This window comes from Galeopterus variegatus, unplaced genomic scaffold (genome assembly GCF_000696425.1).
Source record: "Galeopterus variegatus unplaced genomic scaffold, G_variegatus-3.0.2 Scaffold2378, whole genome shotgun sequence".
Classification (NCBI taxonomy): Eukaryota; Metazoa; Chordata; class Mammalia; order Dermoptera; family Cynocephalidae; genus Galeopterus; species Galeopterus variegatus.
This window is the reverse complement of record NW_007728489.1, coordinates 315,263-328,386: the sequence shown is the minus strand read 5'-3', so window position 1 is coordinate 328,386 and position 13,124 is coordinate 315,263. Positions and strand designations below refer to the sequence as shown.

Genomic DNA, 13,124 nt, shown 5'->3' with positions numbered 1-13,124 from the left:
CCATGCCGAGGGTTGTGATCCCCTTACCGGTCAAAAAAAAAAAAAAAAAAGTTTTATATCTAGTGGATCTTTGGCAGACTCTAATATACGTTAACCAGGTAAATAAAGAAGCAGATTCTAACTGCTTCTTTACCATGTATTGGTACTAGACAATGTGCTAGTCTACCATGCAATTAAACTCCAATTATTATTCTAAATAATATTTATATGATTTTTCTTAATCCTTATAATCCTTATTCTACCACATCAAAGTATACCAGAGTTCGAGGTTATCTACTTCGGTTCACTGGAATAAATAAAATATTTGTTGAAAAAATAATTCACTGGGTCAAGTTAGACAATACTTCCACAAATAGTTAAAATGTTGCTATATATTGTTTGCTGCCTGCTGAAAAATAAGTATTATAGTTAGTTCTAGAACTTAAAAGTATTTCATTCTTTATTCGTGGTATAGTTTTGAAATCTAATTGCTGTAGACTAGAACTTTTACACTGGGAGACAGGGACATTAAAGGCATGAGAATGTGAAGTACCAAAACGTAAACTAATCCACCACTCTTAACCTCTGTGATCCTTTAGTAGAGGTCCAAATCAGCAACCAGTTTTACCTACGAGGACCCCTGCCCCATCCCCACCATACCCGTGAAATGAAGTCAGCACTGTGTACTTGACAGTGGTGTCAATGATGTCGGTAAGAATGCTAGCACTAGTTCAGCATTTTGGCTTCACTGCAGTCAAGTAGAGTGTTGTGTTGTTCCAGATATGTACCTAATTAGCAAATGGGAACAAGAATCGCAAGAATTACATTTCACCTGAGTCACTTGATTCGTCATTTGAGAAGTATATTTTCTCACAGATGTATTGCCTAGAGTATATACTGATATGGCTTTTTAAAATTATACGTGCAATCCATGTAAAGTGGTTCAAAATGCAGTGAGGTACCATTTGCAGTCATGCCATAGTTGAGATAGTGGTGGCCAGGTTCCCTCACTCCCATGTTGTGAATGAGTAGCCAGTATTCCTGGAAAGGGGGTTGTCAAGAAAAAGGGACACCTGCTCACTCGACAGGTCCAGAGTAGGAGCTACAAAGTGCTGATCATGCTCCAGGATCCTCCCCACAGCCCTGGCTCTTGGTCAGAGCGTTACTGAGCTGCAGGTTTATTGTCACGCAGCCTTGCCGGTGGTATCTGCTTTAGCCTCTCAGAAGAGAAGGGCCTCCTAGGAGCGCAAAGGCAGGTTCCGTTTGTGATTGTGGACATTTTTCTGATTGCCATCCTTGTGTTTTTGTACTTCTTACAGAAACTATTGCTGAGTTATGTGTGTTTCACTAAGTTGAAATATAGTAACTAAAGTAAATCCTCCAATAAAGTAGCTGTATACTTTAACTAGAAGAATTTTAAAGTTAAGTGTTATCAGTATGCATTTTTCATAGTAGTTCTCACTGACTATCTCTTGTGTCAACCACAGCAATCTAAGAGAAGCAGACAATGTCCACCTTTACATACCATTTTGAGAGACTGCCACTGTTCCCAAACATCAAGAAGTGTTTCATCTCCTGAAATAGCCATAGTTCACAGAGCACAGAAGTAGTCATATTTAAGCTCCCCTACTTTGTCTTTTCATTAAATATGTCTGGAAATAATGTATTCTTTAATTCTGAAGGTAGACAGAATGCCTGTATGGGAGGGGAAAGAGTTTTAGAGTTAAAAAAAAAAAAAAGAAAGAAACAGATACAAAGTCTGTTGGATTTCATGTAAAGTTAACTGGGAGATAGCGTTGAAGTCCATATTTGACAATCCATTGAACCTGGAAGTACTTGAAAACTATTTTATTTAATCTCAGGTTTTATTTTATGTTTAAGAAAAATCCAAAAGCATCAAGATGCAATCATTACTGACATAACAGAATTAAAAGTATTTGTTTCATCTAGAAAAAAAAAATTACAGTAAAACTATATATATATATTGCTCCTACAACATAGAGGGACTATTTTTTGATTAAATATAATATAGGATAAATAATAGAATTTTGCTATTTTTTTCCTAATATTGACTGACTCTCTGATATGCAGTTCCTTTTCATACGGTTTCAATGTCTTCCGTTTTTGTTGAATGCAGCTTATACAATATAGGCTAGCATGGGTACACAAAGTTAATGTCTTTAATTATACAGACTTCCTAATGAGTTAAAATATTAATAATTAGATGAGTATATTTCACGTTTCTTTAATATCTAAACATGGTTTAATAACTGTCACATAGTTCTTGGAATAAACTTGAAAGTAGTTGAATCTTCTTGTTGAATGCACTCATTTTGTAAACCAGCTGTTTACATGTTTTGCCTTTTCTTTCAGATACATCTATTGTGATGAAATTGACTTGGCTGCTGACACAGTGCTGGCCACTCTTTATGCTGCCAAAAAGTACATTGTCCCTCACCTTGCCAGAGCCTGCGTTAATTTCCTGGAGACCAGCCTAAGCGCCAAGAACGCCTGCGTGCTCCTCTCCCAGAGCTGCCTGTTCGAGGAGCCAGACCTGACCCAGCGTTGCTGGGAGGTGATTGATGCCCAGGCTGAGTTAGCGCTCAAGTCTGAGGGATTCTGTGATATCGACTTCCAGACTCTAGAAAGTATCCTCCGCAGGGAAACTCTGAATGCCAAAGAAATTGTGGTTTTTGAGGCAGCTCTTAACTGGGCTGAAGTAGAATGCCAGCGACAAGATCTAGCTCTGAGCATTGAAAATAAACGCAAGGTCCTAGGAAAGGCACTTTACTTGATTCGCATACCTACAATGGCCCTCGATGACTTTGCAAATGGCGCTGCACAGTCCGGAGTATTAACTCTTAATGAAACCAACGACATCTTCCTCTGGTATACTGCAGCCAAAAAGCCCGAGTTGCAGTTTGTGAGTAAAGCCCGCAAGGGCCTTGTCCCCCAGCGCTGTCACCGTTTCCAGTCATGTGCCTATCGGAGCAACCAGTGGCGCTATAGAGGTCGCTGTGACAGCATCCAGTTTGCAGTTGATAAAAGAGTGTTCATTGCTGGCTTTGGGCTGTATGGTTCCAGCTGTGGCTCTGCAGAATATAGTGCCAAGATTGAACTCAAGCGGCAGGGTGTTGTCCTGGGGCAGAACTTGAGCAAGTACTTCTCAGATGGCTCCAGCAATACCTTCCCTGTGTGGTTTGAGTACCCAGTGCAGATTGAGCCAGACACCTTCTACACAGCCAGTGTGATACTGGATGGCAATGAACTTAGCTACTTCGGACAAGAAGGCATGACGGAAGTTCAGTGTGGCAAAGTGACCGTCCAGTTTCAGTGCTCCTCAGATAGCACCAACGGCACTGGGGTGCAGGGAGGGCAGATTCCCGAACTTATATTCTATGCCTGAAAACTCACTTCCTGGAGCAGTGTGGGCTCCGAGGTGCACATCTGGTCCCCATGTGCTTGATGCTTTAGCTCATCTGCAGATATACGATCAGCGCAGGTAATTTGTAATGAATGAAGCAGTAGGCAGTTTCTAATTACTTTTAACCTTTTAATTATGTACAGGCAAAAATGCAGCGTTCTGCTTTTAACTGTGTGCTTAAAAGAGCCAAGTTCTTATTAAGGCTTTGTGGTTTTTAAAATTGCGTCTGTGCACGTGGGGAGACTTTGTGCTCTTCCAAGTGCCATACCAACCTCCCAGTTTTGTTCCTCTGAAGAAATTTTTGATCACCTCAAATTTCCTTTTGGACTTTATTGATGAATAGAGAGAAATAGTCTAAAATAAGAAGAATTATTTTTAAATAGAACCCTCTCCAACAAAAACACAGATAAACCTCAGTGTACAATTTTGAAAGAGACAGTAGTCATGTTTAGCTCTTTATTTCTTTTAAATTTGTTGCTTCTGGGCTTTTTTTTTTTTAAAAAAAATCCTAAAATCATAAGATTGTTACATATTAAACACTTCAAAGTCAATTGTAAAAAAGGAAAATAAGGAATTGGGTGTATGTTTATGCCATGACTTCTACTAGAAGGAGATTAATATCCTTTAGTGTAGAAGACAAAATATCTGATACAGACACTTCTTTTAGAAAAAACTAAGTTATAAAATTTTATTGTCAATAGAAAAATTGCAGGCCTATTAATTTAAACTAAAACAGTTTGAGAAGGAATCCTAAAAATTTCCATCCTAAAAATAGTTTAATTAATGGCACATTAGAATACACATTTTGAAAAAAAAGCAAACACTTTTCTTGCCACTTAGCTTTTGATCCCTACTATTTGCTTGCTTTTATGTCATACTATATAGAATTCCTATTCCCTTTTTCCCCATTCAAAGAGGACCAAACATTCTTTAGATGAATGGCGTAAGGTAACAGTTTTGTAGCACTATGTGTGAATGTGATAAGATACTTTTAGTCATTTTATTTTTTTTAATCTGAAATATACTTTACCTAATCTATTCTGACCATATACTGTCTTCTTTGTTAATTATAATTCTGTCCTGTTCCTAGACTGCTAGAATCTGTCCTCTGGCCATCTTAAAGTGCCAATGTATACCTGCACAATTTTTAAAAATGGTGTGGAGCGACAAATATGATTATACCTAATATTCACTGCACCAGTATCACATCCAGCTCTCGTTTGTCCACAGATAATGTAAACAAAGGAGGGAAAAGCTCAGTAAATGTTCTCCTCAGTGATGACTTGTGCCTGTAACACTGGCAGTGTCCAGTGTGTTCACGTCCAGTGAAAGTATCCATGTGTTTCTGGGCAGCTTTTCTGCTCAGTGTGATCCTGAGATGGCCTCCCCCGCCACCCAGAGTGTGGTCCCTGGCCGCCTCCTTCTCCTGCTCTGCAAGCCTGAAACTGGCCTGTCTGGAGCTAGGGGTTAGTCCTGGGGTGTGTGTGTGTGCGTGCTCTTGTGCATGCAAGTGTGTTTGCCGACTCAGGAATTGTCTCCTCTCTGCCTGGCAGTGAGATGTGGGACAGTAAGGTCCCCCTGCTGGCCCAGCAGGGCCCAGTGAGTGAGTGCTCTTATTTGTTCACAGTGCTTCTGGGCCACTTCCTTCCCTGCAGATGTGGGCTCGTTGCCTTCAGCCAGCTTCTCTGAAGGAGGAGAACACTGGACTACGGGAGATATTTTAAACACATTTGCCATTACCTATGTCTGTTAGCATAGATGATCAAAAGCTGTTACTGCTGATTGTAGATGAGTACTCCCAGGACAACTTTCCAAAATTACCTAACAATTATTTCTTATTAGGGAGATTACAGTTAGTAGTTTTGGCAAAGCATTGATGAAATAAAGGTATGTTTTCAATTTAAAAAAACATACTTCTGAAAAGGATTTTATTGTTAAATTATGGTTAAACATTTCAGTAACTCATAGCTACCATGCAAATTGGTAGACCTGATTAGAAGGCACTCAGTCTTAAGCCAGAAGAGTAGGAACTTTATTTAGCACTCATTTCATCCCATCAGATTGTGGGTGTCATCAGTGTAGAGTACAGATCCTTCCTTCGCTACGCTCGCCATCAGCGCTCTGTTAGCTAGCTGCCCTCCACGTCGCTGGGGAACTGCTGGTGCACATGCGTGAGCTCCTGTACACTGGGTACAGGAGAACCAGATTTATGTTAATGTAGTTACTAAAATATATATATATATATATGTGTGTGTGTGTGTGTATATATATACACACACACACATCCACCATCTGATTGGTTGGTGCCAAGAGCTGCAGGTAAAATTTGAAAATTGTATTTAGAATAAGAAATTTTATATTCTAAACCCTATTCTTCTTTCTGCATTTTCAACAAAATGGAATGAAATCTAATGTGCTTGCTTTATTTTCTTTGGTAATTTTGAATTTTGTAGCTTTTAAAACTAAAAACCATTGTTCTAACAAGGCAGGCAATTCTAGTGTATAAACACAACGTTATTAAACAGAATATGCTGTAGATGCTTTTCCCGATGTATCTGGCAGTGTTTGTCGTTGTTCATACTGGGGATAAAGGGGATTTAGGCTAGCAGTTCTAATGTAACATTCTTTAAGCATATCTTAAAATAGTATTTAAGTAAATGATCTAATTTCTACATAATTATTGCACTGAACTGTCTTTTTTGTTTTTTAAGGTGTTTAAATAAGCTGAACTAATTCAAGATGCTGTAGCCACTTGTGCATCAGTGTGCTTGAACTTAGTAGCTTATAGCATTATTTATGAAGGAAAAATATATACATATGAAGTACCTCATGTTGAATGTTATTGTACTGTATTTTTAATGTAAAGTGCAGATCTTGTTAGACACATGAATGTGTATAATCATGTTAAATGCAAATAAAATAAAACTGGTTCGTAGATTTGTCTTCTTTAGCATTTTTGTTGCTCCCTTGAAATATTAAAAAAATCATTCTGGTACTTCTGGTGCCACTACATCCTACAGAGATGGTTTCACAGTAGCATTTGTTTGCTAAGTATTTAGATATCTTTGATCCCTGAAGAAGTAAAAATTTGAGGCAAAAGCATAAGAGCACAATGCATATGTTAATCAGTTGCATTGTTCAAAGCCTGACTGTTAAGTTAATGAGAGGGAGTGAATTGATGCATTTATATCCCAGCTATGGAATTTGTGGTTGGCTGGGTTCTGAAGCTATAGTTGCCCGAACGTCTGGATCTTCCTGTACTGAGAGAGTGCTGATACTGAATGACATCTGGTTTCTGATGTGACCAGTACTGTTTCTTCTTGCTGTTACAATAGCTTAATTCGGGCACAGGAGAGCCATATGAGAATTTTGAATATAGTTTTTATATGCTTAACTGGTTTTCCATTATGTGCCGTATCGTGTACTTATACACACATACACATGCACACACTCATACATAATTATACACACACACATTATTTTCTCCTCTGAAGCTTTCTGATGCTTTTCTACTAGAGTATATTGTGAAACCCTGTGTATTTGCTTAACCACTTCTTCTCAGGGTTCAGTTTCTGCAGCATATCTGCTCAAAATTTTTGGTGTTATTCCAAAGAATAAGGGAACTGGATCTCCCCATTTTCATCAGCTTAATTACAGCTACAACCTGACTTACATAGAACATTAATCCAGGGAAACCTTAGCCATTATCTCTTTTCTGTTGCTATTTAAACTTAATCTACTTATGTTTGTTTTCATTATCCCAAGACAGTTGGGAATGAACCTCCTGTATTGTTGGGACTCAAGGTCAACAAGTCACTGAAATGACATTTTCTTCCCAGTTAACTCTATGGCTTGCCTACGAAAGCCATGGACTTAAACTTGGAGAAAACAGGAGGAAAGCATTCCCGAGGAACTAAATGGTATAAAGCTTAGAGGCCAAAACAAGCAAGTGGTCCTGAAAACCTGTGGTTATCTTCAGTGTTTGTTTGAGCAGCATTTTGAGTGCCTTTGAGGTGCTTCAGTTGAAGGCGAATGCACTTTTTGGATCTGTAATTAATGTATTTCAAAATTTTTTTCAGAGCCATTTACATTTATTGATAGCTACTCCCTTTACACATGTCATCCTCTACTTTTCAGAATATGTGTTCTAACAAAACTAATACTGGGGAAATTTTTCAAAAATAGAATTTCCTCATTTATTTTCATAACCGACGTAAGCACTGGTGAAAAGTTTCTCAACCAAGAAATTGCCAGGAAGGTGAAATGAAAATATTTGTGAAGAAGAGATGGAGAACCAAGGCTGACCCTGTTGCACACCAGGCAGGGTAAGGTGTTAACAGCTGTAGATTGGTCTCTGAGGAATGTGTGGGTACAGTTTTCCAATTTGGGCATCTCTGCTTTGTCTCCTCTTCAAACATTTTTGGAGGGTCGGAGGGCAGTGGGGAGGGTGGAATTCCTATTTATGCAGATCCTCACTATCCTTACAGTCATTTTCTATTTGCCTGTCTACTTAAATGTCCACTGGACAGCAATTTTACTAGCAGATACTGCTGTTTTGTACTCTGCTATCTCGAAAGTCCCTAACCTCAAGGTAAGTAATTAAGCAAAACAACCCATTCTTTACTTTGTCAAATTAGTACTTTAGATAAATCTGTGTACATAATTAAAGCTACCTATTAGATTACTAGCACTCACATATTACTCTTTAGTTACTGAATTCTTTTTAAACTGTTTGTATGGTAAATGCTGGACATAGACTTATATACCTCTCCCCAGGAACAGCAGGGAAGACAGGAGGAAAAAGGAGCCCTGAGTAAATGAATTAGCGTGGAAATGGAGTTAGAACACTAATGTTAACTACTCTGGAGCCAGGAGGGCAACAACTAGGTTAACTTATCTACTCAGCCAGATCTCCTGCCCTCTCTGAGTGGGTGAGGGTCTACACATAAGCATGCAAATGATTTACACCTCTCCTTTGATCTGTTCACTGTGTAACTGTTGTATGTACTCCATGGTGGTGCGGATTTCCAGCTGACTGGCCATCATCAGCACCTCTTGTAAGTCTAATAAACCGATGTCCCTACCTATTGCAATACTGGGTCGGTTTCTTTGGAACACTACGTGAGTGCCCTTTTAAATATGGGGCTCCCCGCAATACATTGCTGTTGATAGTAACCAGAGTGGGTATGTGTTAAAAGTTACTATAAGAATGATGTCCTTTTTCACTTTGTGTGACAACAGTGTAGACAATTCTTTCAAAATTAAGACATACTTTTTGTTCTTATGACTTTGGTGGACAGCCTTATATTTAATAGACTGTCTCTTTTATATCAGTTGTTTTAGAGGTGTGAAATTACATCTGAAAAAAAATAAAAAATCATACTCGTGGCCTTGTTAATTTTAACATGAAGTGCTGCAATAAATCTATGAGCAGCATATAGTATGAAGACTGTTTTATGAGAAACCAGAAAAGTCTATGCAATAATATTTTGATATGTAACAGTATTTACTGTGGCTATACAATTTGCATTTTCCTTCCTAAACTACTATGTTCAAAAAATAGTCAAAAGAAAGATAATGCCTATTTAAGGAAACTCAAGTAATCTTTCAAAGCTTGAAGCAGAGGGTACTACCTCCTGCTATGCTGCAGAATATGTAAAAATATGCTTTGAGAGACATTCTATGCATCTCACGGAATTTTCATTTTTGCGCTTGTCTTAAAAAGCACTAAACTTTAAATTACTTTGGCGTCCCTTATAATAGTATTGAAAGCACTGAGCCTTAACCAATTCAAAAGTAAAAGCTGTCATAGATCTTTACTCTTTAAGAAAAATTCCAATTATAAGAATATTTGGAGTCATTAATGGACTAACTAATATTTATAGTGTTTCTAGCATACTTTATCTCCCCCAAAAGAGAAAGTTTAATGAGTCAAAGGATTAACCAATCATTCATTCATTGACCATTTATTGAACTTTTGCTTCATCCCAGACAGTTAGAGGTGCTGGGGAGTCAGAGACCAGATTGATGTGTGGTGTATCATCTCAGGAACTTAAGGTTCAGTGCAGTGCTGCTCTACTGTTAGCACACAGAAGAATCAGATTTCTGGGCCCCAAACCCAGAGAGTCTGATCTGGTAGTTCTTAGGTGGGGCCTGAGAATTACATATCCAAAGGGCTTCCACATGATGCTGGTGCTGCAGTCTGCACATCATACTGAGTAGCACTGATCTAAGTGGAGTGGCAGGAGAGTGAGCTGTGCTGGTGTAAGTTGGTAGTGCTAAGGGGTACACAGTATGAAGTATCACTAAGTGCAGCTCAGCCTCAGGTAGAACAAATGGTACATTTCCAGAAGAAGGGATGCTTGAGCTAGTTTTGAAGGGTGCATTCGAATTTTCTAGGTGAAGACTGGTCATGCAGATTGTCTTGAAGGCAGAGAGGGTCGTAAAGGAAATTCCAGAAGAGAAATATCGGGGATAGAATGGAAGACAGTTCAGTATGGCTCAAGGAAAGGTACACGTAGAAGGATGAGGCCACCTACTATGTGCCAGGTTTGGAGTAGGTTAATGAACGAGCAGGAACATGAAGCAAGTGCTTTGTGTATCAGGCTAAATTATCTGGCTTTCATCCACAAGATAAAGCGGTAGCATTGAAGATTTGAGTATAGACAAGATTTGAGTTTTGTGTTTTAGAAACTGAACTCTGGTAAGGATAGACTGGATCAGACTGAAGGGAAGAGGAGCAGTTGGGGCTGGAAGAGTAATGCAGACTAAATGGGGGCAGGAAATGGAGAGAAGGGTGAAGATTCTAGAAGTGTGGAGGGGCGATCCCCAGGGTACAATGGGCTTATAAACATAACACTAAAGAGGGGCTTGCTGAGGTTGGAATGCAACCTTTTACCTTATGTTTATGCTTACGGAGAGGGAAGGAAAACATTTTTCTTTTACCATTCTCTGTAGATAGTTGCTTTATAGATGCCCACCCTTGATTCTATCCTTCCATTCTTTTAGGAAGAAGGTAGAACAAGAGAGTCAACACAGTGTAGTGGTTAATAGCTCAGACCCTGGAGCAGCACTGCCACCTGGATTTGAACCTTGGCTAGAGCTGCCTGTGACCTTGTGCAAGTTACTTAACTTCTCTAAGCCCCAGTTTCCTCAAGAAAAATGGCAGTAATAGTGCCTTCCTCACAGGGTTATTATGATGATAAATAAATTAATATTTTTAAAGCTCTTATAACAGTACCTGGCAAACAGAAAATGTCATGTGTTGAGTAAGTGAAACAAAATGTAAGAGGCAATGAATCAAACCCACGCACTTTCCTTGTATATACATTTATGAGAACCAGTTTACTTAACTTTATACACTTTTAACAAGTTAATGCAGACAATTAAAAAGTAATTTTATTGCTGTTCTTTTAGATTGCTATGGTCAATAGCTAGGGAGAATGTAAAGCTACAAAGAGCTGTATAATTGAGGAATTCTCACACTTTAACCAAATTTCTAATAAGTATTTCAATTTTGTGATGTTAATGAGAAACAGAACTGATTTATTCAGATGTAGATGGATTCTAGCTCATCAGACACCTTCTCTGCTAGGGAATTGTCTAGGATTCCTCAGAAAATTACTCTGTAAAAGCTGAACGTGTGTGTGCATAACGAGCTTTTGAAACATTTTCTGAGAGAAATCTATTTTGCAGGTTAAAAAAAAAAAGTCTCCTTTATTAGTTCAGGAGTTGAAATACGCTCTTTTCTTGTGGCCTATGGTCTTAGGCAATTTTACTTATAAACCCTTTGCCAAATATTTTAGGATTAAAATCAGTTTTAGCACTGAAATTATTTGTTGGCGTGTTGAAAGCAGGTTTGACCTTTATTATGAGTGATGTGAATGTTTCAGGGATATTTGAATGGCTGATTGTTTTTATTCAAGTAAACGCAGGTGTGCCAGAGGGTGCCCCACAGCGTGGGCATTTCACTTCTGCTTTCCCCACCACTGTCCCTGCATCTGTAGGCTCCCCTAGTCCTTGAGCCAGTGGGGCCCTCATTCCCAAGGGCCCTAACTGACATCCCAGAATTATTCCTGGTTCCTTTTTCTGGACCAAATTCTCCTCTATTTTTTCAAAATAAACCTGCCAAAGCCTCAATCCCCCCTCCCAATGCCCCCCACAACGAGATTCAGATTCTTATTTAGGAGATATGGGATGGGGCCAGTCACCTTTATGTGAAGCTGGGAGGGAGGTTGTTGGAATTTTGATGCACATGAAAAGTTGAGAACCCCCGATGCAGACAAATCCTGGAACCCTTACTCACAGCCACATGGATTTACAACTTCGGCATGCTGTTGCCTGCCAGGGACCCCAGCACCACACACTCCCAGAACTCAGTCCAGTGTTTACCACTGAACCCATGAACGCTGGAGCTGACCCCAGACAAAACCACCATCTGTATTAGTGATGAGATAAACCTACCTCTGACTCTCTAACTTTGTGGTCCTAATCTCTGCTCATTGTTTGTTCTTGGTCTCCCTGCACGCTTAGCCCTCCATCTGCACCTCAGAAGCTCAAAGATCCAGTCCCATGAGCAGTGTACTTGGCCCAGCTCTTTCTCATTTGACATGCTGCCTGCTTAGTCTCATCTCTAGTAACTGGTCTCAATGCCAGCCCGAGTTTGGAACTCCAGTCCTGCGTCCTGTCTCTAACCATTCTACTTCCTTTAAATACAGCTGCCTGGAGTGGCTCCTCTCCCAGCCTCCAAGCACAGGCTGACACTCTTGCCCACTGGTCTTGACAGAGCCCCTCTCCACTGTGCTCTGTAGACCCCATTCATGGTCCTTTTTCTTCTCACCTCTGACCTGACACCCAGAATGTCATACTTAAAATGCATTTGCATCAGCTTTCTGTTGTCCAAATAATACATAAACATGAAAAGCCTCAGTAGCATGCTGCAACACATATGCGCTCCCCCAGCTTGTCCAGGCAGCTTTGCAGATCTTGGCGGGGCTCACTCGGTAGTGTGGAGGATGACTGCCTTCCACTAGGGCAATGTGCTCCGACTGTCCCCATCCTCCAGGAAGGTAGCCTGGGCATGTTCGTATGGCGATGGTGTCAAAGCACAAGAAAATCACACAACAGGAGGAAACATGCACACACAATCTCTTGAGACTTGGGCTCGGAACTTGTAAACCATCACTTCCACTGCATTCTGTTGGCCAAAGCAAGTCACCCTCCAGGTACATGTTTGGGGCATTAGACTTCACCTCTCTACTGAGAAGGGCTGCAAAGTCACTCAGCAATGGCTGTGGATACAGAGAAAGGTTGCTTTTGGGGCCTTGTATGCAGTCAGTCACTGCACATTTCACATTGGTCTTGGAGGAGCTTACAGACACTGTGCCCCTTTTAAACCTGGATCCCAGACTCAATGCCACCTGAAGTTACCCACAGAGAATACACTTGCACAAAAAGCATCAGTGAACATGCAGATTTTACTAAAGATTTTATGGGGGAGAGGTGAGGGAATCTCTTTCTTATACTAACAGCATAAACTTCCTGAAGATCCATTTGGCAAGTCTCCTCCCCATGTAACTACAGGTTAAGCATCCCTAATCTGAAAATCCAAAATCCAGAATGCTCCAAAAATCTGAAACTTTTTGAGCACCAACATGAAGCCACAACTGGAAAATTTTGCACCTAACCTTGAGACAGGTCATGTGTTTCATACATGAAATTA

The 13,124-nt window shown here is 39.8% G+C and overlaps 1 pseudogene across 1 annotated transcript; it reads left to right on the top strand.

The window, feature by feature from the left end:
• Positions 1–684: 684 nt before the first annotated feature.
• On the top strand, positions 685–6,338 carry LOC103597652 (annotated as a pseudogene). The gene is made up of 2 exons (XR_551120.1): positions 685–690; positions 2,285–6,338. The product of XR_551120.1 is annotated as a BTB/POZ domain-containing protein 3 pseudogene (transcript).
• Positions 6,339–13,124: the final 6,786 nt, after the last annotated feature.